The sequence below is a fragment of the Delphinapterus leucas genome, chromosome 19 (assembly GCF_059928025.1).
Source record: "Delphinapterus leucas isolate spDelLeu-1000000601 "Yukka" chromosome 19, BTC_Dleu_Yukka2, whole genome shotgun sequence".
In the NCBI taxonomy this organism is placed as follows: domain Eukaryota; kingdom Metazoa; phylum Chordata; class Mammalia; order Artiodactyla; family Monodontidae; genus Delphinapterus; species Delphinapterus leucas.
The window spans coordinates 15559816-15571020 of NC_143147.1; the positions used below are offsets into that span (position 1 = coordinate 15559816).

At 42.3% G+C, this 11205-nt stretch overlaps 1 pseudogene; it reads right to left on the reverse strand.

Moving 5' to 3' along the window:
• Positions 1-4921: 4921 nt before the first annotated feature.
• LOC149744782 (pancreatic progenitor cell differentiation and proliferation factor pseudogene) lies at positions 4922-8220 on the reverse strand (annotated as a pseudogene).
• Positions 8221-11205: the final 2985 nt, after the last annotated feature.

Below are 11205 nucleotides of genomic sequence, written 5' to 3' on the forward strand. Positions count from 1 at the left end.
TGCTCCACTGTCAGCCTGGGAACTGTGAACTGGGCTGGCAAAGGTCAGTGACAAAGGTGTGCTAAGAGAAGGAAGATTGGTATGACCCCAGATAGACCTAGACGTGTCTCCAGCACATGGTGTCTCCAGCAGTCTCCACAGTGGGTAAACTGCATCTTCCAAGATCATTCTGAAACTGACCTTAAAAAAGAGTCTGTAATCAATTAGATTTTTTGGTTTTATTTTTATTACAAAAGTAATATATACTAGTAGTTAAAAATGTTTCAAACACACACACACATGCACACTGGGAGTCTCCTCCTCTCACCCTTCCCACTTCTCCGCAGAGTTAACAATTTTCATGGATATTGTATTAGTCAAGGGTCTCCAAAGAAACAGAACCAATAGGATGTATATGTACCAATAGGAGATATATTGGCTCATGTGATTATGGAGGCTGACAGCTCCTGAGTTCTGCAGGTGAGCTGAAGAGCCACAAGGTTCCCATCTGAGTCTGAAGCCTCAACACCCAGGAAAAGCCAGTGTTTCCATGTGCCAGTTTGGAGAGGGTCAGGCAGGAAGACCTTTCCCTTACTCATGAGAGGGCCAGCCTTCTTGTTCTCTTCTTGGCTTCAACTGATTGGGTGAGGCCCACCTGCATTAGGGAGGGCAATCTGCTTTCCCAATTCAAATGTTCATCTCATCCAAAACACTCTCACAGACACACTCAGAATAATGTTGGACTAAATATTGGGCACCCTGCGCCCCAGTCAAGTTGACACATAAAAATGAACCATTACAGGGTTCCTGTCAGGATGTTTCCTGTGTATGTGCGTATATGTGATACTACATGTCATTAGTAGCTTGTTTTTTCACTCTCCAGTGTCTCATTGATCCAATCTATGCTATTTCCTGAGAGGTTTTACTTCACTGAATTTAGCAGGGGTAGAGAATTCCAAAGTATGGATGTGCCATATATTATTTAATCATTCTCTGTGGTGGGTGAGTAGTTGCTATTTTTGTTTGTTTTCACATATAATGTTTCAAGCAATTTTTGTTTCTAAGCTTGTGTGGGTACAAGTTCCCAATTTTCAGCTGCAAATTTTTCTAGGACTTTTCCTTTCAAAATGTATGTAATTGGCATTAAATTTAAAAATTATGACAGAAATAATACATACAATTTAAAGTCTTGTAGGGCTGGAAGCAGTTACAGGAACTGTTTCCTTCAGCCACTCCTGCTGCTTAGAGAAACCACTTTTAGTGTTTTAGCTGTTTCCCTTAGTGTTGACATTTGTACTTCTAAATAATATACACAAACTGGTATCTCTTTATTTATCAGTTGTAGACATTATTTAGTCACTTTTCATCACGTAGGTGGGCACAATTTTCCAATTTAGCCTATAGCAATCTTTGCTTAAATCCTAATTCAGAATCTGTGTCAGTTATGGCTGTGTCAATATTGTTAACTGCTGAACCAAGTAGTATAATCTGATTACATTTCCTTTCTTGCACAACTTTTGTTTCTTCTGAAGTTAATAGTTGAAAAATTTGCTTCATATTCTTTGAAACAATTGCAAAGTCTTCCTTAACTGTAAAAAGGCTGACAACATAATTTTCTGCACGTGCAAACTGGTCACATAGCCAGTACTTCAGTTGTAGTTTTTTCCTAGAGCCACCAGGGTGAATCCAAGTTTTATGGGGGCTGAAATGTACACAATTTTGGAGAGGCCTCCTTAGGAAAAAATACAAAATTATGAATACAAAATTAAGCATAAAATTGCTATTTACTTAGGAAAAAAAACAAGCTGAAAGCTACCGTAAACATCACAAAATACAGAAAACTGATATAATATTTTTTAATAATCTTCCAACACACCTGTGAAATCCATTTTCCCCACACTTCTTGGCTGCATACTTACTGTTTACTTCTGCATGTGACAAAGGTGTTGTAAGGTGACTTTCCACAGAGAGAAGAGAAGGATAATTGAGGATTTCCTCTAGCATGTTTCTTCTTTACTACTGATGTCAGTGCTTCAGGGAAGCTCATGGCCCACCTTCATGTCACCCCCAAGTGAGTCTACACAGTGGATGCCAACAGTGCCTGTGAAAGCCATGCCTGGGCAGGTGAGCCAACCCTAAGTATGAATGATGTGACTGCAGAGCACATAGCAGGGTCCCTCCCCACTCAAGCCAAACCTGTATTTCCACCCCAACTTCTCAGTTGGATTAAAAAAAGGCCACCTGACACAGAGGGAAATGTGAAGGAGAAGTTGGAGTTAAAAGTGATGTGGTCATCTTAACTGGTTATAGTCAGTTATTTGTTTTTATAATTGACAAAAACTTCTGATCATGGCCTCGGGTACCATGTAAGGGGCCCACAATCGGGCCTCGAGCTCAAGCTCCCTTAGGCTTCCTGTTGATCCACTTTTGTACCTTTCCCCTCCCCCGTTCTCCCCCCACCACCACCACACCTCCCCCTGCCAGCAGTTTTCTTGGGACTTCCCGATAGTCCTGGGAAACACCTGGACCGCCTCTTTCTCCTGGGCTGGATCCTCTCTTCCCTGGATCTGTGTGTTCTTTCTTGGTTTATCCCCTTGTTTTATTGAAGCATCCCCTCCAGTAGCTTCCTGGAAAAGGAAGGGACTTTTTTGGATAGCTTGATTGATCGTTTGTGGAAATATGGAATTCTAGGTTGAAAATGATCTCCCTTCACCATTTCATATGCCTCACCCCGTGTTTCCCATTTGCTATGTGCTGTGGAGAGAGCTGACCCTATTCTAGGCCTGATCCTTTGGATGGGAACCTTCCCCCTCTTTAGGATGTTCCCTTTAACCCTGAGGTCTGAAAATCACCACTGACGTGCCTTTGGTGCGGGCCTCGCAGTCACTATACCCGGCTCTCACAGGCTTCTTTCATCTGGGAGAGCGGGAAGGAGACGGTGCAACAGATGTGGTTGGGGCCCAGTGGTTGGGAGCCCAGTGGTTGGTCTTTGGGGCCATCAAGAGGATTCTGGTGCTACTTGCTTGAATTCTGCTGCTGGTGTCCCGTGCTGCGTCCCTCCCTGCCCAGTGTCCCTCGGGTTCATATGGAAAACCTCTGGAGAGGTTTGTCCACATCCTCACCTGCATTTGGTTGCTGTCACTATTTTTTTTTTTTCATCTTTAGCGCCATTCGAATAGGTGTGGTGATATATTACGGTGGTTTTAATTTGCATGTCCCTGATGGCTAATGTTGTGCGTCTTTTTGTGTGCTTATTTTCCATCCATATATCCTCTTTGACACAATGTCTCTTTATATTTTTTGCCCATTTTCTAATTGGATTTTCTTTTTCATTTTTTACTGTTGAGTTTTGAGAATTCTTTATATATTCTAGATACTAGCCTTTGGCTGGAGATGTGGTTTGCAAACATTTTATCCAAATCTGTAGTTTGTCTCTCCTTTTAACAAAAACATTTTTAAAAAGACTGTGATAAATAAAATGTTGGCAAGCCCAATTAAGGAACTGAGAAAAGTGACATGACTACTTGAGATAGGAGGTTAAATGACACTTTTCCTGTTTTTATAGAAATTTGGCTGAATTCCCCAAACTGAGAATGATTGTTGGTAAGTGCTTATACATTTAAAGCAGAGAAGAACTGGGGGTTGGGGGAAATGGGGAGATATAGGTCAAAGGGCACAGATTTCCAGTTATAAGATTAACAAGTTTGGGAATCTAAGGTACAGCATGGTGATTATAGCTAACAATACTGTATCGTATACTTGAATGTTGCTAAGAGAGCAGATCTGAGATGTTCTCACCACAAAAAAGAAATGGTAAATGTGAGGTGGGTTTGGAGGAAGTGGTAGCTAATACTATGGTGATAATCATTTTGCAATTTATAAATGTATCCAATCAACACATTGTATACCTTAAACTTACACAGTGTTATGTGTCAATTATATCTCAATAAAGCTGGAAAAGAAGGACTTCCCTGGTGGCGGAGTGGGTAAAAATCCCCCTGCCAAGAAAGGGACACAGTTCGAGCCCTTGTCCAGATAAATCCCACATGCCGTGGAGCAACTAAGCCCGTGTGCCACAGCTACTGAGCCTATGCTCTAGAGCCTGTGAGCCACAACTACTGAGCCCACATGTCACAACTACTGAAGCCCACACGCCTACAGCCTGTGCTCTGCAGCAAGAGAAGCCACCACAATGAGAAGCCCGTGCACCACAACGAAGTAGCCCCCACTTGCTGCAACTAGAGAAAGCCCTCACGCAGCGACAAAGACCCAACACAGCCAAAAATAAAAATAAATAAATAAATTTATTAAAAAACAAACTGGAAAAGAAACCCAGAGAGGTGCTGAACGTAACTAGTCACAACTTACTAAGAGATGATAAAAAAGAAACCATTCTTCCCAGCCTCTGTAAGTGAAGATTATTTCAAGGGAATTCTTAGATGTAGTGAGAGATTCAACACTTTTTTTCTCTCCATATCAGGGAGAGGAACGCTTCTCCATGCCCCATTGGCCAGATGATGGAGTCCAAAGGGAACCAATGTAGAGACTGGAGTTGTCTTCAAGGGCGTAAGACAGGCCTGTCACTACCAGGCCAGATAGTAGTTAAGCTGCACACTCTATTGGACTGCTATTTGAGAAGAGCAAGAAGAGTTTGCAGGGAGGCTGTGGATGTGTGCTGAGGAGTTTTGGAGTAACCATGGAGAAATAGACTCGTCCTTGACAGAAGTCTGAAGACATAAACCTGGGCTGGAGCTGCCCCATTCATCAGTTGATTGGGTTACACTTGGTTATCTGTCAGGGAACCTGTGAGCCGAGTGGACCCTATGGATATCAAGCTTGAACCACCTAGAGAGGACCCTGCCCAAGAGGACTGCCTGGCAGTAAGGCTGAAAGAGGATGTGGGTATACAGCTGCAATCTGGGGCAGGAACTAATGGTGACCATCACAGAGGGCAGCGAGAGAGCTCATCATCCTCGTGAAGAGCTGGTATGGTGCAGAGGGTCCCATAGGGGTCTCTGAAGCACCACACAAGTAAGGCCAGTGTTGGAGGCCTGCCATGAAGAGCAATTTGACCGCCACAATAGCACCAGATCACAGAGCTCTTTTCCTTGAATTCTCCTCTCCCTTGCCCCAACCCTCAAGGATCAATGAAGAGAAGAGGAAAGAAAGAAAGGAGGAACCAAACAGTCCATGACTCCTGTCCTAGGTTCTTCAGAAGCAGATCTGAAATGAGGATCCCTATGAAAGTAATTCATTAGAAAGTGTTTTCAAGAAAATTAAGGATATGGGGGAACAGGATGAGGAAGAGAAGGACTTCTAGCAGGAGTATAATAGAAGTTGACCGTAAGATGAGGGTTCTTGTAAAAGTGATTCATGAGGAAGTGGCTTTAGGCAATATTAAGCAAAGTCCTGTGGTGGTGGTGTAACAGGCTTAGTCCCACAGGGGAAGAATCGGGAAAACGCCAGTCACATCTCAGAGTTGTCTCAGTCAGAAACAAGGGATCTGGAGTATTTGAACTCTTGCATCCACAGTCATTGGTTAAGGGTGGCCTATGGTTGGTGAGAATGTAAATTCCAAGATATTTCCTGCTTTCTTTGTGCCCAGATGGAGCATGCTGTAGCAGCTTGAGGGCAGTCCACTGACAAAGAGACACAGGTGCTGCTTGTTAAGAATAAAGTCATTTGCAAATGAAGCAACTGACAAAGGATTAATCTCCAAAAGTTATAAGCAGCTCATGCAGCTCAATAACAAAAAAACAAACAACCCAATCCAAAAATGGGCAGAAGACCTGAATAGACATTTCTCCAAAGAAGATATACAGACTGCCAACAAACACATGAAAGAATGCTCAACGTCATTAATCAATTAGAGAAATGCAAATCAAAACTACAATGAGATATCATCTCACACCAGTCAGAATGGCCATCAGCAAAAAATCTAGAAACGGGGCTTCCCTGGTGGCACAGTGGTTGAGAATCTGCCTGCTAATGCAGGGGACACGGGTTCGAGCCCTGGTCTGGGAGGATCCCACATGCCGCGGAGCAGCTAGGCCCGTGCGCCACAACTACTGAGCCTGCGTGTCTGGAGCCTGTGCTCCACAACAAGAGAGGCCGCGATAGTGAGAGGCCCACGCACCGCGATGAAGAGTGGCCTCCGCTTGCTGCAATTAGAGAAAGCCCTCGCACAGAAACGAAGACCCAACACAGCAAAAATAAATTAATTAATAAACTCCTACCCTCAACATCTTCTAAAAAAAATCTAGAAACAATAAATGCTGGAGAGGATGTGGAGAAAAGGGAACACTCTTGCACTGCTGGTGGGAATGTGAATTGGTACAGCCACTATAGAGAACAGTATGGAGGTTCCTTAAAAAACTACAAATAGAGCAACCATATGACCCAGCAATCCCACTACTGGGCATATACCCTGAGAAAACCATAATTCAAAAAGAGTCATGTACCAAAATGTTCATTGCAGCTCTATTTACAATAGCCTGGAGATGGAAACAAGTGTCCATCATTGGATGAATGGATAAATAAGATGTGGCACATCTATACAATGGAATATTACTCAGCCATAAAAAATGAAATTGAGCTATTTGTAATGAGGTGGATAGACCTAGAGTCTGTCATACAGAGTGAAGTAAGTCAGAAAGAGAAAGACAAATACTGTATGCTAACACATATGTATGGAATTTAAGAAAAAAAATGTCATGAAGAACCTAGGGGTAAGACAGCAATAAAGACAGACCTACTAGAGGAATGGACTTGAGGATATGGGGTGGGGGAAGGGTAAGCTGTGACAAAGCGAGAGAGAGGCATGGACATATATACACTACCAAACGTAAGGTAGATAGCTAGTGGGAAGCAGCCACATAGCACAGGGAGATCAGCTTGGTGCTTTGTGACCGCCTGGAAGGGTGCGATAGGGAGGGTGGGAGGGAGGGAGACGCAAGAGGGAAGAGATACGGGAACATATGTATATGTATAACTGATTCACTTTGTTATAAAGCAGAAACTAACACCATTATAAAGCAATTATACTCCAATAAAGATGTAAAAAAAAAAAAAAGAATAAAGTCACATTGGAAACCAGTGTGCTTGAAAAGAGTGAAGGAATCTGAGCAAAATCCAGATAGTGTCTGCTACAGCCAGGCCACTGCAGATCCTGAGTTGGTGCTGTATAAAGCTTTAATTGGATGCAAGTTTTTTTTGTTTTGTTTTGTTTTGTTTTTTTCGGTACACGGGCCTCTCAGTGTTGTGGCCTCTCCCGTTGCGGAGCACAGGCTCCGGACGCGCAGGCTCAGTGGCCATGGCTCATGGGCCCAGCTGCTCCGCGGCATGTGGGATCTTCCCGGACCGGGGCACGAACCCATGTACCCTGCATCGGCAGGCGGACTGTCAACCACTGCGCCACCAGGGAAGCCCTGGATGCAAGTTTAAAGCTTAGTTTTATTTTAGACTGCACTTTAGAGACCTGAAATTAAGACTGATCTTATAGCTGAATATATAGGAAAGAAAAAATCCGAGAAAGTCTATTTAGTAACAGTGGAATGACAGTATATGATGCCCTTAATCAGGTTGAGGAATTTCCCTTTAATTTCTAGTTTTCTATTTTATTTATTTATTTGATTGACTGATTGATGGCTGCTTGCAGCTTATTTTCCACTTGGTGCAAGGCACAGGGTTGTGGGGTATCAGGAAGGCTCTCATGTGTCTTGGATAGATAAAGAGTGGGATTCTCTCAGCTTCCTTTTTAGTGTTTTTTGCTGTTTTGATATTAAAAACCCAACTGCTTCCACTGGCTGCAGCCTGCTTAGCTCGGGGAGGGGAAGGGGGTGGGGGTGGGGTTAGCTCTGATGAGCCTAGTGCCTTGGAAGAAAGCCTGGCAGCTGGTGGTGGCCACTCAGGACAAGGGGGGCAGCAGTTGGTTTTGCCAGGCTGGCCACCAGGCTGCTGCTTCCACATGGCTTCCCGAGCCAGGTCACAGCTGAGCATACCTGTGGAGGCCTGGGCAGATTCCAAGTGCTCTGTGGCCATGAATGGGAGAGTGGACTTCCCGAAAAAGAAGCTAGCCCACCAGTGTCCCGGGTCAGCTCTGGGGAGACTGGGGTGGTGAGAGATGGCTTCCCCAGGGTACTTGGCACTTCCGCAGGAGCTGTTACTGGAACTGGAACCCAGGTGACGCTGGTATTAGTCGTGGATGGCCACCAGAGAGACACTGGAGGGGATGACTGACATGCTCTTGCTTGTGGGCTGGTGGAAACCTTGGCGGCAACCCCTCGCGGGCCTCGGTGAGCAATCGCTGACAGTGGGGACCGGGCCACTAGACCACGGAGCCCATCTGCACAGGAAACCAAAGGTGGCCGCTCCACTATCCAGAAGCGCGGGGCGCGTACGTGGACGCTCCCCATTATATGGCGGCATGGCCCAGTGCCCTGCAAAGCCCCATTGCTGAGAGTTTTTAAAAAAAATCATGGTTGGGGACTTCCCTGGTGGCGCAGTGGATAAGACTCCGTGCTCCCACTGCAGGGGCCCTGGGTTGGATTCCTGGTCAGGGAACTAGATCCCACATGCATGCTGCAACTAAGGAGTCTGCCTGCTGCAACTAAGACCAGGGGCAACCAAATAAATAAATATAAAAAAAATCATGGATGGGTATTGAATTTCATCTAATGCTATTCTGAATGATTGATATGATTACATGGATTTTCTTCTTATATTGTTAATATAGTGGACTACACTGATTTTTGAATATTGAGCCAACCTTGCAGTCCTGCAACAAACCTCATTTGGTCATAGTGTGTTATACTTTTTGTTTATTGCGAGATTCAAACTGCTAGTGTTTTGTTGAGGATTTTTATATCCATGGTCATGAGAGATGTTGGTCTGTAGTTTTCTTCTCTTGTATTATCTTTTGGCTCACTTAGTAGCAGGGAAAATGCTTGCTTAATAAAATGAGTTGGGAAGGGTTCCCTCCTTTTCTATTTTTCTGGAAAGGATTACATAGAATTGGTGTTAGTTCTTCTTTAAGTGTTTGGTAGAATTCTCTAGTTACACCATTTAGGCCTGGAGATTTCTTTTTTGGAAAGTTTTAAACTATGACTTCAATTTCTTTAACCGTTATGGAGCACTTCAGTTAATTTATTTCATCTTAGGTAAGTTGTGGTAGTTTGTGGGTTTTGGAGAATTGAATAATTTCATTTAAGTTGTTAAAATTTTATGCATAGAATTATTCATAATGTTCCTTTATTATCCTTTTAATCTCTTCTGAGTGTATAGTAATATCCCTTCTTTTATTCCTGATATTAGTAAATTAATATAAAATTAATTTGTTCCTTTTTTTTTTTGGTCAGTCTTGCTAAAGGTTTATCAATTGTATTGATCTTTTCAAAGAAATTAGCTTTTGGTTTCACTGATTTTTCTCTTTGTTTTTCTGTTTTCAATTTTATTGATTTCTGTTCTTAGCTTTATTATTTCCTTTCTTCTGCTTGCTTTGGGTTTGTTTTGTTCTTTTTCTAATTTCTTAAAATGGGAACTTAGGTTGTTGACTTAAGATCTTTCTTCTATTTAGGATAAGCATTTAATGTTGTAAATTTCTAAGTATTTTTTTAGCTGCATCCCACAAATTTTGATATGTTTATATTTTAATTGTAGTAATTTCTCTTGAGACTTTCTCTTTGATCCATGGATTATTTAGAAATGTGTGGTTTAATTTTGGGGATTTGGAGATTTTTTAATTATCTTTTTGTTATTGATTTCTAGTTTAATTCCATTTTTATCTGAGGCCTTATGTTATAAAATTTTAACTTGTACCAATTTGTTAAAGTTTGTTTTATGATCCATGATATGGTGTATCTTGGTGAAAGTGCCATGTGAATTTGAAAATAATGTGTTTTCACTATTGTTGGGTGGAGTGGTCTATAACTGTCAATTAGGTCTAGTTTGTTGATGGTATTAAGTTCTATATTTTTATGTCTACATGTTTTATTACTCAGAAAAGAGTGCTGAAGTTTTCAACCATAATGGTGGATGTGTCTCTTTCTCTTCATTTCCTTCAGTTTTTGTATCATGTATTTTGAAATACTGTTGTTAAGTGTATATACATTTAGGATTGTTACGCCTTATTGGTGAATTAACCCTTTTATCTCGTAATGTTCATCTTCATCCCTAGTAATTGGATTTGCTCTGACTTTTACTTCGGTATTAATATAGCCACTCCAGCTTTCTTTTGATTAGGGTTTGCCTAGTTATCTTTTTTTTTTTTTTTTTGCGGTACGCCGACCTCTCACCACTGTGGCCTCTCCCATTGCGGAGCACCACTACGGACGCGCAGGCTCAGCGGCCATGGCTCACAGGCCTAGCCGCTCCACAGCATGTGGGAACTCCCGGACCGGGGCACGAACCCGTGTCCCCTGCATCAGCAGGTGGACTCAACCACTGAGACACCAGGGAAGCCCTGCCTAGTTATCTTTACCCATATTTTAATTTTAACCAATTTATATCATATTTGAAGTGAGTTTCTTGTAGACAGCATATAGTTGGGTCATTTAAAAATCCATTCCCTACCTTTTCATTGATGTGTTTAGACCATTTACATTTAATGTCATTATTGATATTTTTGCATTTAGATCTACCATGATTTGTTTTCTGTTTCTTCCCTCTGTTTTAAATTTCTCTGTTTCCAATTTCCTGCGTACTTTTGGGTTATTTAAACATTTTTAATTCTCCATTTTAATTTTTCTATTGTGATTTTGACTATATCTCTTTAAAAAATTAATTAATTTTATTTTTGGCTATGTTGGGTCTTTGTTGCTGCACGTGGGCTTTCTCTAGTTGTGGCGAGCGGGGGCTACTCCTTGTTGTGGTGCACGGGCTTCTCATTGCAGTGGCTTCTCTTGTTGCAGAGCACGGGCTCTAGGTGCGTGGGCTTCAATAGTTGTGGCACGTGGGCTCCATAGTTGTGGCGCACAGGCTTAGTTGCTCCACAGCATGTGGGATCTTCCTGGACCAGTGCTCAAAGCTGTGTCCCCTGCGTTGGCAGGTGGATTCTTAACCACTGCCCTACAGGGAAGTCCTTGACTGTATCTCTTTGTGTAGTGTAAAAAAATTGGTTGCCCAAAAAAAAAAAAAATTGGTTGCCCTCGAGATTACAAAATACATACTTAACTTTTTACAGCCTACCTAGAATCAATGCTTTATTATTTTAATGGAATACAGAAACTT